This window comes from Salmo salar, chromosome 13, assembly GCF_965601325.2.
Source record: "Salmo salar chromosome 13, fSalSal1, whole genome shotgun sequence".
NCBI classification, from domain to species: Eukaryota; Metazoa; Chordata; class Actinopteri; order Salmoniformes; family Salmonidae; genus Salmo; species Salmo salar.
In genome coordinates, this window is record NC_138303.1 from 94,272,014 (window position 1) to 94,289,810 (window position 17,797).

The 17,797-nt window shown below is 47.0% G+C and overlaps 1 long non-coding RNA gene across 1 annotated transcript; it reads right to left on the reverse strand.

The window, feature by feature from the left end:
* Positions 1-6,091: 6,091 nt before the first annotated feature.
* On the reverse strand, positions 6,092-10,976 carry LOC145860084 (uncharacterized). Its single transcript, XR_014380186.1, has 2 exons — positions 10,536-10,976; positions 6,092-6,801 (listed from the first exon to the last, which is right to left on the reverse strand). It is a non-coding gene; the product is annotated as an uncharacterized LOC145860084 (long non-coding RNA).
* Between the last annotated feature and the right edge of the window lie 6,821 nt (positions 10,977-17,797).

Below are 17,797 nucleotides of genomic sequence, written 5' to 3' on the forward strand. Positions count from 1 at the left end.
ATAGAAGGCCAGCATCCTGGAGTCGCCTTTTCACTGTTAACGTTGAGACTGGTGTTTTGCAAATGCGAAAATGGAGGAAAACTCGCCTCCCTGCGGACCTGGCATCCTTTCACTCCCTCCTCTCTACATTCTCCTCTTCTGTCTCTGCTGCTAAAGCCACTTTCTACCACTCTAAATTCCAAGCATCTGCCTCTAACCCTAGGAAGCTCTTTGCTACCTTCTCCTCCCTCCTGAATCCTCCTCCCCCCCCCCCCCTCCTCCCTCTCTGCGGATGACTTCGTCAACCATTTTGAAAAGAAGGTTGATGATATCCGATCCTCGTTTGCTAAGTCAAACGACACCGCTGGTCCTGCTCACACTGCCCTACCCTGTGCTTTGACCTCTTTCTCCCCTCGCTCTCCAGATGAAATCTCGCGTCTTGTGACGGCCGGCCGCCCAACAACCTGCCCACTTGACCCTATCCCCTCCTCTCTTCTCCAGACCATTTCCGGAGACCTTCTCCCCTACCTCACCTCGCTCATCAACTCATCCTTGACCGCTGGCTACGTCCCTTCCGTCTTCAAGAGAGCGAGAGTTGCACCCCTTCTGAAAAAACCTACACTCGATCCCTCCGATGTCTCCAACGACAGACCAGTATCCCTTCTTTCATGTCTCTCCAAAACTCTTGAACGTGCCGTCCTTGGCCAGCTCTCCTGCTATCTCTCTCAGAATGACCTTCTTGATCCTAATCAGTCAGGTTTCAAGACTGGGCATTCAACTGAGACTGCTCTTCTCTGTGTCACGGAGGCTCTCCGCACTGCTAAAGCTAACTCTCTCTCCTCTGCTCTCATCCTTCTAGACCTATCTGCTGCCTTTGATACTGTGAACCATCAGATCCTCCTCTCCACCCTCTCCGAGTTGGGCATCTCCGGCGCGGCCCACGCTTGGGTTGCGTCCTACCTGACAGGTCGCTCCTACCAGGTGGCGTGGCGAGAATCTGTCTCCGCACCATGCGCTCTCACCACTGGTGTCCCCCAGGGCTCTGTTCTAGGCCCTCTCCTATTCTCGCTATACACCAAGTCACTTGGCTCTGTCATATCCTCACATGGTCTCTCCTATCATTGCTATGCAGACGACACACAATTAATCTTCTCCTTTCCCCCTTCTGATAACCAGGCGGCGAATCGCATCTCTGCATGTCTGTCAGACATATCAGTGTGGATGACGGATCACCAGCTCAAGCTGAACCTCGGCAAGACGGAGCTGCTCTTCCTCCCGGGGAAGGACTGCCTGTTCCATGATCTCGCCATCACGGTTGACAACTCCCTTGTGTCCTCCTCCCAGAGTGCTAAGAACCTTGGCGTGATCCTGGACAACACCCTGTCGTTCTCCACTAACATCAAGGCGGTGACCCGATCCTGTAGGTTCATGCTCTACAACATTCGCAGAGTACGACCCTGCCTCACACAGGAAGCGGCGCAGGTCCTACCGGCACTTGTCATCTCCCGTCTGGATTACTGCAACTCGCTGTTGGCTGGGCTCCCTGCCTGTGCCATTAAACCCCTACAACTCATCCAGAACGCCGCAGCCCGTCTGGTGTTCAACCTTCCCAAGTTCTCTCACGTCACCCCGCTCCTCCGCTCTCTCCACTGGCTTCCAGTTGAAGCTCGCATCCGCTACAAGACCATGGTGATTGCCTACGGAGCTGTGAAGGGAACGGCACCTCCATACCTTCAGGCTCTGATCAGGCCCTACACCCAAACAAGGGCACTGCGTTCATCCACCTCTGGCCTGCTCGCCTCCCTACCTCTGAGGAAGCACAGTTCCCGCTCAGCCCAGTCAAAACTGTTCGCTGCTCTGGCACCCCAATGGTGGAACAAGCTCCCTCACGACGCCAGGACAGCGGAGTCAATCACCACCTTCCGGAGACACCTGAAACCCCACCTCTTTAAGGAATACCTAGGATAGGATAAAGTAATCCTTCTAACCCCCCCCCCCCCCCCCCCCCCCCTTAAAAGATTTAGATGCACTATTGTAAAGTGGTTGTTCCACTGGATATCATAAGGTGAATGCACCAATTTGTAAGTCGCTCTGGATAAGAGCGTCTGCTAAATGACTTAAATGTAAATGTAAATGTAAATAGCTCCACATTGATCTGGTACTGATACTCCCTGTATATAGCTCCACATTGATCTGGTACTGATACTCCCTGTAGATAGCTCCACATTGATCTGGTACTGATACTCCCTGTAGATAGCTCCACATTGATCTGGTACTGATACTCCCTGTATATAGCTCCACATTGATCTGGTACTTATACTCCCTGTATATAGCTCCACATTGATCTGGTACTGATACTCCCTGTAGATAGCTCCACATTGATCTGGTACTGATACTCCCTGTAGATAGCTCCACATTGATCTGGTACTTATACTCCCTGTATATAGCTCCACAGTGATCTGGTACTGGTACTCCCTGTATATAGCTCCACATTGATCTGGTACTGATACTCCCTGTATATAGATCCACATTGATCTGGTACTGATACTCCCTGTGTATAGCTCTATTCGTGTGCATTTTTTATTCCTGTGTTACTATTTTATTTAAAAATGTTTAAACCACATTGTTGGGAAGGGCTATTTTGAATTTATTGCTATTATCAGGTTCTAGTAAATGACTGCTATCTGTATATCTGTGTCACAGTTTTACGTAATTTCCTATTATTTCAGGGTCACACTGCCATGCTGAACAGCGGCTGCTGGCACCCCAAGATAAAGGATGAGTTTATGACCTACTCCAATGATGTGTGTGTGTGTGTGTGTGTGTGTGTGTGTGTGTGTGTGTGTGCGGGCTCGTGCTCATGCGTGTTTGTCTCTGAATCTGAGTGAACATAGACCACTACAGCTGGAGGGCTCAGCTCTCTGAGAGCTGGGTTGAGTGTGATAATTGGTTTAAAAAAGGCAGTGATCATTTGAATAAGAGTCTCACTGGTCTCTCTGAATGGCATCGTGCAACTCATGCCCACTTGGTCAATGATCCTCCTAAAAGCAGGATTATGTGGATCAGGACCCCCACCTGAGAAGACGACACTAAATGATTCTTACAGGGAATAAATTAGTCAGAAAATCTCACCCACTCCTTAGCCCCCCCAACATTTAAGGACAGTAATGCCTATATGTGCACCAGAGTCTTTGTTTGAGCTGGGGTACAGTGGCTTATCCAGGATCAGCTACAGCATTGTAACATAAGATATCCCTTAAAGGCTCATTTTCATTGAGATCACCCGGGCATCAATATGGCCCTCTGAAGTCTCATTTCCATTTCAACAATTACTAGTAGGGCTCTGACTATACTAGTATTGCAATATTTTTTACATGGCTAAAATGAAAACAACTCTTTGGTCCTTTAATAACCGTCTGTATGTAAAATATTGTCTGCTATAAATAAATGTGTTTCTGGATGACAACATAATGTTTGCTTCCAACATTAGGGCTGTTTCCCTAAAGAAGTTTAATCCGCTTTGTGTTTAGTTTCCTTGCCACAATACTAACGAGTATCGCGATACTGGTATAGTCCCGGCCCTAGTTACTTGGAAGTGTACGTTTGAGCTTCCAAAAACAACTCTCTGGGTGCTGGTTTATCAACGCTTCCCCTTCATCTCAATTATCACCAGCAGGGAGTCCCCTAGGCTAAACTATCCTTCTGGGAGCCTTCGTCTGGCATTTCATTTTTTTTTGTTTTTTTTGCCATTTAGCAGACACTCTATCCAGGAACAATTGGGGTTAAGTGCATTGCTCAAGGGCACATCTACATTATTTTCACCTGGTCAACTCAGGGATTTCAACCAGCAACTTTTCATTTACAATCCCCAATGTTCTTAACCATTAGGCTACCTGCCACTCACCTCTCTCACTGTCCTCGCCTCTCTCACAATGTGGAGTCCCCTCTGTATCTTTCATTAGGGAAATCTCATGTTTTCAGAATACAATGGTGATACGATACAGAATGATCCATGTAAACCATATCCATCAGTTTCACGAGCCCTCTGTTTGTTATGTTGTCCTCCAACCTATTGGTTCTCCCGTAGAACTTATCTCAGGGGCTGTTGTGTTTCCATGTTTAGGGCTGGGGACCATGTGTGTGTTTCTTTAAATATGTGTATGTGTGAGACGGAGAAAGAGAACCTCAGTGTTGAGTCTAAGTGAGTGTGACAGGCTGCGGTGCAGAAACCCAACACCTCAATCATTCCTGAAAACAAGGCTGTTGAGGGCTCGGGCCGGTGTTTACCACTGCCTACCTCTGCTCACTGCAGCTCTCCCTCCCAGATATGGCGGGGGCTTACTGGTTTATTTATCTTTACTTTATGTTCTTAAAATCTTCCCATGGCACGTTAGCACTGGGTGTTGGTGGCCCAGGTCTGGCAGTGGACAGGGAGCTGTTTGCAGCAGCGACCAGCTGTAAATGTGAAGGGTCCCCAGTGGGAGGGTCTGGAGGGGGTCATTTCAGTTCTCCGGGACCAGGAGAGGAGGTGAATGCCCAATGTGGCCTGCTGTCGGGAGGAGGTCCCTCCTCTCTCTGAGTCTCTTCCTCTCTGCCCCTCTCCCCTCTGTCTCCCTCAATCACATGTCTCACTCTGGGGACTTGGAAGAGTATCGGGGCGGATGTTTTGAAAGGGGATGTTTGGTACTTTCTAGTACTACCTTGTGAGGTACTCTGTTCAGTAACTGAGGTCAGAACTGCAAGGGACTGAATGAAGCATATTGTTGTGTTAGTTGCAATGATTTGCTGCTGACGGACGGATGGGCAAATCAGTATTATGAAGTTGTTCCTCTTATTTGGTATACTCAGTGTAGAAAAGATTATTTGGTTGTCACATGCTGTAGATTCATCTTCTTCCTCTTCCCATAGCCTGTATCTGTCCTCTTTAAGTGTCTTTAAACTATCCCTTCCCGACATGTTTCTTTCAGAGGTATGTGTCAAGAGATGTAGTATCCTGATAAAGAAGCATTGTGGAGTTTTGTTTTGGGGTCGCTGCAGATTCTGTCTTGGATGCTGTTGGGGTGTAGAGAGTCTTCCGTGTGAGTCTGATTTGCCGTTGACACGTTCAATTGGTAAGCACTGAGCAGCAGTTAGAGTTGTACTGTGTTGACGCTTTCATCATTCTCTTATTTGAGATTCAGTTTGCATTCATGCCAAAATGCATTCTAGCTAAATGCAGTAAATAATTACTCATATTTAATGCTTAGGGCCCAATTACCTGCTAAGTGCAGAGTTATCTGCTAATTATCTGCTGAAAGAACACCTGTTTGAAAGCCTTATGGAGAATATGTTTCAGGCCAAAGAGAATGCCCCCAGAAAGTGTAAAGAGTCTATTCCTCTGTGGGAGTATTCCTAGCCAAGATTAAGCTATGGGTTTTACTAAGTCAGACATTTTTTCATACAGGGTAATGGGGATGTAGGCTCACACTCAATAACCCGAAACGCTGTGAGGAATGTTTTTCTGGATGCCAGGGATTCCCTACATGCTGGTCTTGGCTGTAGGACTGGGATGTAGACTAAGACTGGCCCCAGAGAGCAGCATGTGTGCTGGAGGTCCATCCACCTGTCTGCTGTTTTTATCCTATAGTACACCCCACCATGCCATGCATATGATCTAAACAATTTTGAAGAATCAGTATTGTAAAGGGTGTTAAGGTCTCTCACACTGTAGGCCTAAGTGTTTTGTGTCCTGTCTCGCTGTAAACTGACACTCCCCCTGCTCTTGAGATCATCTCTTAGTTGTTAATTTCTGGCATACCATGCTTGTCAACTGAGTATTTCTCCCATTTTTCTATATGTAACCCTAAGCTCTCAGCCCAAATCATGGAGCCTGGAGATTCTTTTTGGAGGGCTTGAGCTGGATCACAGGTCTATTTAGTATGATCTCCATGGCGATAGGTCAGATTGCGGCGGAGGGGATGACTGCCGTTACGGGCTCCTAACCACTTGTGTGTGTTGTGTTTTTTCGCATTATTTGTAACTTCTTTTGCACATAATATTTCTGCCAATATTTCTGTCTCTTATGACCGAAAAGAGTTTCTGGATATGGGAACAGTGATTGCTCACTTTGAAATGGACAAATACTTTTTCTTTAATGAGTCGGACGCAAAGGTTTTAGTGCTGCTCCAGGAACAGGCCCAAATCCCCATCATTCACATCAAATCAAATGTATTTATATAGCCCTTCTTACATCAGCTGATATCTCAAAGTGCTGTACAGAAACCCAGCCTAAAACCCCAAACAGCAAGCAATGCAGGTGTAGAAGCACGGTGGCTAGGAAAAACTCTCTAGAAAGGCCAAAACCTAGGAAGAAACCTAGAGAGGAACCAGGCTATGAGGGGTGGCCAGTCCTCTTCTGGCTGTGCCGGGTGGAGATTATAACAGCACATGGCCTAGATGTTCAAATGTTTATAGATAACCAGCATTGTCAAATAATAATATTCATAGTAGTTGTCGAGGGTGCAACAAGTCAGCAACACAAGAGTAAGTGTCAGTTGGCTTTTTCATAGCCGATCTTTGAGAGTATCTCTACCGCTCCTGCTGTCTCTAGAGAGTTGAAAACAGCAGGTCTGGGACAGGTAGCACGTCCGGTGAATAGGTCAGGGTTCCAGCAGGTCTGGGACAACAGGTCTGGGACAGGTAGCACGTCCGGTGAACAGGTCAGGGTTCCATAGCTGCAGGCAGAACAGTTGGAACTGGAGCTGCAGCACGGCCAGGTGAACTGGGGACAGCAAGGAGTCATCAAGCCAGGTAGTCCTGAGGCATGGTCCTAGGGCTCAGGTCCTCCAAGAGAGAGAAAGAAAGAAGGAGAAAGAGAGAATTAGAGAGAGCATATTTAAATTCACACAGGACACCGGAAAAGACAAGAGAAATACTCCAGATGTGACAGACTGACCCTAGCCCCCCGACACATAAACTACTGCAGCATAAATACTGGAGGCTGAGACAGGAGGGGTCAGGAGACACTGTGGCCCCATCCGATGAAACCCCCGGACAGGGCCAAACAGGTAGGATATAACCCCACCCACTTTGCCACATGAAGAGGAGACGCCAATACAGGGGACGCAGATCCGGGTGCCTTGTGAGAATTTGTTGGCGAGTGGGTAACCCACCTCTACCATCTGTCCTATTGGCCAACGCGCAATAAATTGGAGAATAAATTGGATGAGCTCCATTCGAGACTATCCTACCAACCGGACATTTAAAAATGTAATATCTTATGTTTTACAGAGTTGTGGCTGAACGACATGGAAAATATACAGTTGGTTAGGTTTTCAGTTTATCGTCAAGACAGAACAGCTACCGCCGGTAAGACGAGGGGGTTATGGTCTGTGTCTATTTGTCAATTTACAGCCTTCTTCCATTTAAGATGATGGAGGCCACTGTTCTTGTACCTTCAATGCAGCAGATTTTTTTGTTGTTGTACCCATCCCCTGATCTGTGCCTCGGCAAAATCCTCTATGGACAATTCCTTTGACCTCATGGCCTGCTTTTTGCTCTGGCATGCGCTGTCAACTGCGGGACCTTATATTGACCGATGTGTGCCTTTCCAATTCATGTCCAATCAATTGAATTTACCACAGGTGGATTCAATCAAGTTGAAGAAACATCTCAAGGATGATCAATCGAAACAGGATGCACCTGAGCTCAATTTCGAGTCTCATAGCAAAGGGTCTGAATACTTATATAAATGTGATATAAAAATATAAACATTTAAAATAACCAGTTTTCGCTTCGTCATTATGGGGTATTGTGTGTAGATGGAGATTATTGTTATTTTTGTATTTAGAATAAGGCTGTAATGTGGAAAACGTTGAGGGGTCTGAATACCTTCGAATGCACTGTACCTACATGTTTCAATCAGACCACTATAGTCCCTGTGCCCAAGAACACCAAGGTAACCTGCCTAAATGACTGTCGACCCGTAGCACTCACGTCTGTAGTCATGAAATGCTTTAAAAGGCTGGTCATGGCTCACCTCAACACCATCATCCCAGAAACCCTAGACCCACTCCAATTCGCATACCACCCCAACAGATCCACAGATGATGCAATCTCTATTGCGCTCTACACTGCCCATCCAGACAAAAGAACACCTACGTGAGAATGCTATTCATTGACTACAGCTCAGCCTTCAACACCATAGTGCCCATGAAGCTCATCACTAAGCTATGGACCCTAGAACTAAACACCTCCCTCTGCAACTAGATCCTGGACTTACTGACGGGCTGCCCCCAGGTGGTAAGGGTAGGCAACAACACATCTGCCACGCTGATCCTCAACACAGGGGCCCCTCAGCGGTGCATGCTTAGTCCGCTCCTGTACTCCCTGTTCACCCACGACTGCGTGGCCAATCACGACTCCAACACCATCATTAAGTTTGCTGACGACACTGATCACTGACAATGACGAGACAGCCTATAGGGAGGAGGTCAGAAACCTGGCAGTGTGTTCGTTGGACAACATCCTCTCCCTCAACGTGATCAAGGCAAAGGTGCTGATCGTGGACTCCAGGAAAAGGAGGACCCGAGCACGCCCCCATTCACATTGACGAGGTTGTAGTGGAGCGGGTCGAGAGTTTCATTTCCTTGGTGTCCACATCACCAACAAACTAACATGGTCCAAACACACCAAGACAGTCGAGAAGAGGGGATGGCAATACCTATTCACCTTCGGGAGACTGAAAATATTTGGCATGGGTCCTCAGATCCTCAAAAAGTTCTACAGCTGCACCATCAAGAGCATCCTGACTGGTTGCATCAGCTCCTGTATGGCAACTGCTCAGCATCCTATCGCAAGGCGCTACAGAGGGTAGTGCGTATGTCCCAGTACATCACTGGGTCCAAGCTTCCTACCATCCAGGACCTATATACCGAGCGGTGTCTGAGGACGGCCCTAGTCATAGACTGTTCTCTGTGCTATAGCACGGCAAGTGGTACCAGAGCGGTAAAATTAGGTCCAAAAGGCTCTTTAACAGCTTTTACCCCCAAGCCATAAGAATGCTGAACAGTTAATTAAATGGCTACTGGGACTTTTTACCCCCCTCCCTCTCTGTTTATTATCACTGCATAGTCACTTTACCCCTACCTATAAGTACATATCACCTCGACCCACACACCTTGACTTGGTACCAGTACCCTCTGTATATAGCCTCATTATTGTTTACATTTTTTTATTTAACCCTTATTTTACCAGATAAGTTGACTGAACACATTATCATTTACAGCAACAACCTGGGGAATAGTTATAGGGGAGAGGAGGGGGATGAATGAGCCAATTGTAAGCTGGGGATGATTAGGTGACCCTGATGATTTGAGGGCCAGATTGGGAATTTAGCCAGGACACCAGGGTTAACACACCTACTCTTACGGTAAGTGCCATGGGATCTTTAGTGACCACAGAGAGTCAGGACACCTGTTTAACATCCCATCCGAAAGACAGCACCCTACACAGGGCAATGTCCCCAATCACTGCCCTGGGGCATTGAGATATTTTTTGTAGACCAGAGGAAAGGGTGCCTCTTACTGGCCCTTCATCATCACATCCAGCAGCATCTGGTCTCCCATCCAGGGACCAACCCTGCTTAGCTTCAGAAGCAAGCCAGCAGTGGGATGCAGCGTGGGATGCTGCTGTTTATAGTGTTTTTCCTTTAGTTTTAGTAAATATCTTGACTCTTGTTTTTCGTAAAACTGCACTGTTGGTGAAGGGCTTGTAAGTCAACATTTCATGGTAATATCTACACCTGTTGTATTCGGCGCATGTGACAAATAAAACTGAGTGAGGACAGACTGACGTCCCAGGGGTCGGAGAGAACATGTCTCTGCCTCTCGGGGTGTTGAGACACTGGAACACACCAGGTTCATCCACAGTCCAGTGCGTCTCTCACACCACGTCTCCCGGTGCTCTGCCTGCCTTACAGAGCTAGTGTTCCATGTCCTGCTGCCCTGGAACGTACTACACAAAACAAACCAGATACTTTCAAGTACTGTTGTTGACCTGACTGCTGTCTCACAGCACCGGATGGATTGGATGTTGAACTGATAGCAGTGTCTTCTGTTACCTCAATCTGCTGTTATGGTCAGGCTACTCCTGGCTATTGGAGTGAAACGATCATTTCATAGTCATTTTCTCCTGTTCTTACTTAACTTTTTAACCAATCAACCTGTTTGATTAGGCTTCAATCAAGAGCTACAGTAATTTGGGCTTTGGATGCCACTGCCTTACTTATTGAGGTTAGTGATGATATATTAAACCAAGTTGGCCATATTGATAAGCTTTATCTCACTATTGAGGTGGATTTATATCCAGTGTATACAGACACACACACACACACACACACACACACACACACACACACACACACACACACACACACACACACACACACACACACACACACACACACCACAAGAATAGCATAACAATATTCTGGATATTATATTATGTATACAGTACTATGTTCGTGCACTAAGTAGGCTATATATATAAGTCAACGTCTTATCAGTTGACGGCCTCACCTGGATGTCTGGTTGAACCTACTGTGTTCTTCTCTTGACTGCTCTCTTGACTGCTCCACTTCCTCTTTGACAACCAGCAGTGGCGTTACCCCTGTTTGGACTTTCTCCCTGTTACTTTCCCCTCCTTATCTTTTACATCCCCTGAGATGGAGCAGCTTCCATCTTCCTCTATAATCCCCATTAGTAATAACAGAACCTCAGCGGGCCCCACAGCCTGGCCCCATCCCTTATAACACAGCCTGACACACACAGGCCACAGCGCTTTGATCAGCCTCTCCTTTCTTCGTCTCCTGCTTATCCCTCCATCTGGGGAGCTGTCCCAGACTCCCAGCCACCCTCCCTGACTGTCCCACTGGTAGCATCTGAATGCAGGGAGGAGGTGGGGAGAGGTGGAGGCCTGGGAGTGATGCCTTACCCCTGGATTGATGTGTGAACAGCTGTGTTACCTCGTAAACCACACGCATGACTGAGCCTGTATGGCTCTCGTCTTTTATCACATTCACCCCTCTGGGTCTTTAAGCGCTCACACAGAAGAAGGAGAGTGCTGATTGAGGGGAAAACAGGCTTGTTGGGGAAGGGAAATAAAGGGTTGAGTGGTATTTTGTGTTTGTTGATTATACTGTACATGAATGTTTTGTCACCTCATTGAATAGAATTGAGTTGCGACTTGTGAGATGGTTGCCAAGTTGTTCATCCATCACACAGGAACGTAGCACCCTTCTAAAGAGGGCAAGGTTAGAGGTTCACAAAAGGAATTCATTAGAAGAAACATGAGGTGCAGCTCCTAAATATCTTGAATGCCCCTTTAAGCCTGTAGTTTACAACCAGTGGCTTTTGCATTACTTTTCTGCCATTACTTGAATCCCTACAACTTCCCAACTAATTTGGGGTAGAGCATGCCGACCACACGCGCCTTCCTTCCCAGCCTTGCTTTCCTAGCTGCTGAGATGTGTGAGAGACCCACGGTCGGACCAGCCGTGGTGGGGTGACAGTGGCCTCTCTGCTCCTGCCCCGGTCAGCCATCAGGGCCATGTTTTAGAAAGAGGCCTGCTGAGATGAATTGAATTCCTGGTGTTGTGTGCGGCTCCATTAAAGGTTCTGTTGTCTTTAGTGTCCGGACAGACGCCTAGGCTCCTATGTAAACACAATAGAGATGTCTGTGAGAGAGCAGGTGGAACAATCTGTCACCCTGCACACTCCTGTCACATAGGACACGTATGCAATGCAATGCATACACACACACACACACACACACACACACACACACACACACACACACACACACACACACACACACACACACACACACACACACACACACACACACACCATGACACACACACACACACACACACACACACACACACACACACACACACACACACACACACACACACACACACACACACACACACACACACACACACACACACCATGACACACACACGCACATATACAAATTTGCAGCACACACTAAACATGGTCAGTGTTTTGTTTCTAGAACAAGGATCAGCCTGAAAGCACTTTGTGCTAGCAGTATTGTTAAACCCTTGTAAAACTGTAAGGTTTATTACATTTCTGCCAATACTCTCTGATGGTCCGTCTTTGGCTGGCATCTGTGTCACCATGTCAAATGTATCTAACCACAGTTGAGTGAGTTTCTGACTGTTGTAGTGTGTAGCAAGCCGTGGAGGAATCCATGCCTGGCTGTTAGTAGCAGCTCTGTCAGTCTGCGTGTTTATGCTCCTCTCCCGACCCCGTGACCCTCAAGGTCAGGCCTGTTGAAGCAGGCAGTGGGTTAGAGAGACATGCCACACCTACTGTGTCCAAGTAGGTGTGTGTTTGGGTCAGAGAGACATACATGGACAAGGCCGGTCTGCTAGGCTGACACATGGCAGCAGGCGCCTCTAGTGTTTGCCCCCTACCACTCATGTTTGAGCTAGTTGGCCTCCACTGACCTCCTATCCTTCTCCGTCCCCCTCCTTACTGTCCCCTCTGTCTCTCCTCTCTACTCCATATCTCTCTTTAGTTTCTCTCATCCTGTCCTTTCACTTATCTTCCACCCTCTCCCCCCACCTCTTGACTATCTCCTTCGCCTCTTGAAAGGGCTGAAGTACTGAGCCTAGGTGCTAAGTGAAGGTTCTAATGTTGAGTGAGGTGGAACCTAGCTCTTTAGGACATCCTTAGGATGGGAAACCAACTGTGTTGATGTTAAAGCAACACTTAGAACTGACTCAACAATACATCATACAAATCAAAGTTTATTGGTTGGTTGTGTACAGTTAGCATATGTTACAGCAGTTGCAGCTACATGTGTGTTACTACTGTAGCTCCTAACAATGCAGTGACATGTGTGTTACTACTGTTCCTTCTAACAATGCAGTGAAATGTGTTACTACTGTTCCTCCTAACAATGCAGTGAAATGTATGTTACTACTGTTCCTCCTAACAATGCAGTGAAATGTGTGTTACTACTGTTCCTCCTAACAATGCAGTGAAATGTGTTACTACTGTTCCTCCTAACAATGCAGTGAAATGTGTTACTACTGTTCCTCCTGACAATGCAGCCAAATGTGTGTTACTACTGTTCCTCCTGACAATGCAGTGAAATGTGTGTTACTACTGTTACTCCTGACAATGCAGTGAAATGTGTGTTACTACTGTTCCTCCTAACAATGCAGTGAAATGTGTTACTACTGTTCCTCCTAACAATGCAGTGAAATGTGTTACTACTGTTCCTCCTGACAATGCAGTGAAATGTGTGGTTACTACTGTAGCCCCTGACAATGCAGTGAAATGTCAAACAGGTACACAAATAATCAATCAAAAACCTTTTTTAAAAACCCTGAAAGAACAAGAAATCAAGAAATGTCTGAACAAATCCAATTGACAATCAATAGCACTGGAACGGTAATCCAAATGTATCTACACAGGATGAATTTACACTATATATACAGGGAATGATATGTGCAGCAGTAGATACAGTAGGTTAGAGTGAGCTATGTCAAGAATCCAGTATATAAATAAATATGTGGTGTGTACAGCCACCTCAGCTGTGTTTGTGTACAAGTCTGTGTTGGGAAATATGTGTTTTGAATACTTCCCTGCCTGCCCATCCTGCCCAGTCAGTCTGCAGCATGGGTCAGTAATGTGTTACGCAGATGTAGGGAAGAAAATCGGGATTTCATAGAGGCTTCAGACATGCCTGTCAGGCTGATCTAGTGTTCTGTCTCTCTGCTCTCTTACATAACCTCTCACCCTTCAACACACATCTGACTGATATGATATGGAGGGGCTCGGGAGACCAGGGAACATCTATACGATGGGACTTAATGGGTGAGAGGAAGTGGGGAGTTGTAATAGGAGAGCTTTTAGAATACTTGGTTGAAAATGAAATGATGGTATGTTGTATGATGGCGTGTTGCTAATGAATTTGATGAATTTCTAGTAGGGGGTACAGGGCTTGACATTCACTTTTTTTGCCACTTGTCCTTAGGACAAGTAGGACTGATTTTAGTTTTTTACTTGTCCAGAAGATCAAGTCACTGTAACACCATTTTTACATCATTGTATTACGAAAGAAACCACTTTACAAAATGAAATGTATTACTCTCTGTTGATAGAATGAGACAAAATGTAGGCTACACTCTGCCTATTGGCTTTTTTGCCTATTGGCTTTTTTGCATATTCAAGCCTATCTCAAAATACAGCACTGATCCTTTTAAGGCTCTCCTGGAGGATGGTTCACCACCCTTGGTAACCTGTAAAATATTTCAACATTACAACCAAATACTTTTTATGCCTTAATAAAGTAATTCCTCCAGGGCTCGAAATTTGGGGCATCCTGTCATCCCTGGGCCGATTTAAAAATATGCATATGGTTAAAAACAGACTGGGACAGTTCCGGGTCAACAGATCACAAATTCATACAACCAGTGCACATAAAACATTTTTTTAAGGAAATTGCAATAGATCAGACTGTTTAGCTTAATGTTGATAGTTGTATTTCTTCATATTGTAAGCTCAGCAATGTACACATTGTTGTTGGCTACTCGCGAATGTTCCAAAATGTATTTATAGGGAACACACCATTCTTAAAAGCGCACCGCATGGGCAAGCGGTTTCATATGATGGAGATGAAAATATCAATTTGAAATTAAGAAGGGGGAGATCTAAAGATGCAACACTAGCATGGGCTACTAATATGACTAGGATTCTTCCTTTTGGCTGCTGGACAATGAAATAAAGCTGATTTTGAAAAAGTGTTTATAAAATAATTCCCTCAACATTTTGATTGTCGTATTTTGGCTAGGCTACTTTGAAACAAGGTAAGACATGCTTCATAAAATGTCATAAAACATCCAGGTTTTAAACAATTAAGTTTATGGTAAAATAGTTACACAATACTGTCCGCCTCTGCTCAGAGGTGAGTGATGTTGCTGTGTGCAACGGGCACTGGGCACATTCTAATTAGAATTATAACAAAGTTTTATTTTGAGGCTTAAAGTCAAAGCAAAGAGGCTTTGTGGATTGAATTGCAGTATGTATTTAGTTTGAGAATTTATACATGAGCTAGCAACATTTGACAAACTGGTTTCATCTGGATAAACAAAAAGCGGTTATTTAGCAACCAGATAACATTTACATTTACATTTAAGTCATTTAGCAGACGCTCTTATCCAGAGCGACTTACAAATTGGTGCATTCACCTTATAATATCCAGTGGAACAACCACTTACAATAGTGCATCTAAATCTTTTAAGGGGGGGGGGGGGGGGGGGGTTAGAAGGATAACTTTATCCTATCCCAGGTATTCCTTGAAGAGGTGGGGTTTCAGGTGTCTCCGGAAGGTGGTGATTGACTCCGCTGTCCTGGCGTCGTGAGGGAGCTTGTTCCACCATTGGGGTGCCAGAGCAGCGAACAGTTTTGACTGGGCTGAGCGGGAACTGTGCTTCCTCAGAGGTAGGGAGGCGAGCAGGCCAGAGGTGGATGAACGCAGTGCCCTTGTTTGGGTGTAGGGCCTGATCAGAGCCTGAAGGTATGGAGGTGCCGTTCCCCTCACAGCTCCGTAGGCAAGCACCATGGTCTTGTAGCGGATGCGAGCTTCAACTGGAAGCCAGTGGAGAGAGCGGAGGAGCGGGGTGACGTGAGAGAACTTGGGAAGGTTGAACACCAGACGGGCTGCGGCGTTCTGGATGAGTTGTAGGGGTTTAATGGCACAGGCAGGGAGCCCAGCCAACAGCGAGTTGCAGTAATCCAGGCGGGAGATGACAAGTGCCTGGATTAGGACCTGCGCCGCTTCCTGTGTGAGGGAGGGTCGTACTCTGCGAATGTTGTAGAGCATGAACCTACAGGATCGGGTCACCGCCTTGATGTTAGTGGAGAACGACAGGGTGTTGTCCAGGGTCACTCCAATGTTCTTAGCACTCTGGGAGGAGGACACAAGGGAGTTGTCAACCGTGATGGCGAGATCATGGAACGGGCAGTCCTTCCCCGGGAGGAAGAGCAGCTCCGTCTTGCCGAGGTTCAGCTTGAGGTGGTGATCCGTCATCCACACTGATATGTCTGCCAGACATGCAGAGATGCGATTCGCCACCTGGTTGTCAGAAGGGGGAAAGGAGAAGATTAATTGTGTGTCGTCTGCATAGCAATGATAGGAGAGACCATGTGAGGATATGACAGAGCCAAGAGACTTGGTGTATAGCGAGAATAGGAGAGGGCCTAGAACAGAGCCCTGGGGGACACCAGTGGTGAGAGCACGTGGTGCGGAGCCAGATTCTCGCCACGCCACCTGGTAGGAGCGACCTGTCAGGTAGGACGCAATCCAAGCGTGGGCCGCGCCGGAGATGCCCAGCTCGGAGAGGGTGGAGAGGAGGATCTGATGGTTCACAGTATCAAAGGCAGCAGATAGGTCTAGAAGGATGAGAGCAGAGGAGAGAGAGTTATCTTTAGCAGTGCGGAGAGCCTCCGTGACACAGAGAAGAGCAGTCTCAGTTGAATGCCCAGTCTTGAAACCTGACTGATTAGGATCAAGAAGGTCATTCTGAGAGAGATAGCAAGAGAGCTGGCCAAGGACGGCACGTTCAAGAGTTTTGGAGAGAAAAGAAAGAAGGGATACTGGTCTGTAGTTGTTGACATCGGAGGGATCGAGTGTAGGTTTTTTCAGAAGGGGTGCAACTCTCGCTCTCTTGAAGACGGAAGGGACGTAGCCAGCGGTCAAGGATGAGTTGATGAGCGAGGTGAGGTAGGGGAGAAGGTCTCCGGAAATGGTCTGGAGAAGAGAGGAGGGGATAGGGTCAAGTGGGCAGGTTGTTGGGCGGCCGGCCGTCACAAGACGCGAGATTTCATCTGGAGAGAGAGGGGAGAATGAGGTCAAAGCACAGGGTAGGGCAGTGTGAGCAGGACCAGCGGTGTCGTTTGACTTAGCAAACGAGGATCGGATGTCGTTAACCTTCTTTTCAAAATGGTTGACGAAGTCATCCGCAGAGAGGGAGGATGGGGGGGAGGGGGAGGAGGATTCAGGAGGGAGGAGAAGGTAGCAAAGAGCTTCCTAGGGTTAGAGGCAGATGCTTGGAATTTAGAGTGGTAGAAGGTGGCTTTAGCAGCAGAGACAGAAGAGGAAAATGTAGAGAGGAGGGAGTGAAAGGATGCCAGGTCTGCAGGGAGGCGAGTTTTCCTCCATTTCCGCTCGGCTGCCCGGAGCCCTGTTCTGTGAGCTCGCAGTGAGTCTTCGAGCCACGGAGCAGGAGGGGAGGACCGAGCCGGCCTGGAGGATAGGGGACAGAGAAAATCAAAGGATGCAGAGAGGGAGGAGAGGAGGGTTGAGGAGGCAGAATCAGGAGATAGGTTGGAGAAGGTTTGAGCAGAGGGAAGAGAAGATAGGATGGAAGAGGAGAGAGTAGCGGGAGAGAGAGAGCAAAGGTTGGGATGGCGCAATACCATCCGAGTAGGGGCAGAGTGAGAAGTGTTGGATGAGAGCGAGAGGGAAAAGGATACAAGGTAGTGGTCAGAGACTTGTAGGGGAGTTGCAATGAGATTAGTGGAAGAACAGCATCTAGTAAAGATGAGGTCAAGCGTATTGCCTGCCTTGTGAGTAGGGGGGGAAGGTGAGAGGGTGAGGTCAAAAGAGGAGAGGAGTGGAAAGAAGGAGGCAGAGAGGAATGAGTCAAAGGTAGACGTGGGGAGGTTAAAGTCACCAAGAACTGTGAGAGGTGAGCCATCCTCAGGAAAGGAACTTATCAAGGCGTCAATCTCATTGATGA